Source organism: Macrobrachium rosenbergii, chromosome 2 (genome assembly GCF_040412425.1).
Source record: "Macrobrachium rosenbergii isolate ZJJX-2024 chromosome 2, ASM4041242v1, whole genome shotgun sequence".
Lineage (NCBI taxonomy): Eukaryota > Metazoa > Arthropoda > Malacostraca > Decapoda > Palaemonidae > Macrobrachium > Macrobrachium rosenbergii.
The window spans coordinates 22365819-22366773 of NC_089742.1; positions in this window are offsets into that span (position 1 = coordinate 22365819).

The window sequence follows — 955 nt, forward strand, 5'->3', positions numbered from 1 at the left end:
AATAAGAAACATTACAAACAAGTAAATAATGCCCCGAAGTTTCTTCGGCGCAATCGAGTTTTCTGTACAGCGTATAATGCTGTATGAAACTCTCAGCCATTTCCCATGAAAATCTCAGCCACGGCCCGTGAAACTTTCAGCCACGGCACGGTGGTGGTCTGTGTTGTTGTTACTTATTGTGGTGCCAGACGCACGATCATGGCTAACTTTAACCTTAAGTAAAATAAAAACTGCTGAGGCTTGAGGGCTTCAATTTGGTATGTTTGATGATTGGAGGGTGGATGATTGATATACCAATTTGCAGCCCTCTAGCCTTAGTAGTTTTTAAGATCTGAGGGCGGACAGAAAAAGTGCGGACGGACAGACAAATAGCCGTCTCAATAGTTTTCTTCTACAGAGAAATAAAAACAATGCCCATCACATCGCAGAAAAACATTGCATAATTGCAGTCTTGAACTCAACGTAAAACGAAGTCTTGATAAATACGTCATCTCGAAATCGCCATGAATAAAAGAATATCATATAAGAAACTCTCTGTTGTTTATCGGGAAACTTACACATGAAATGTGATATGTCATCTGACCGGAGAAGAAAGCCATCGGCTTTATTTTCCCAGCTCTTTATTTCTTTAAAAACGCTGAAAACACGTGTTTTAGAAAATATTTTTTGTGAAGACGAAAGATTGGTCAGAATATTGATTTGAAATCTTTGCACGTAATCTATTTTTGCCATTGATTTCATGCCAGCGACATAATAATTTAAATATTTTACTTTTGAGTTTCTTGTGATAACTGCATTTATTTACAAATATCCAGTGCGCATACAATATATAAGTATAGAAATGTAAATATATATATGTATGTATTTGTGTATATAAATTATATATATATATATATATATATATATATATATATATATATATATATATATATATATATATATATATATATATATA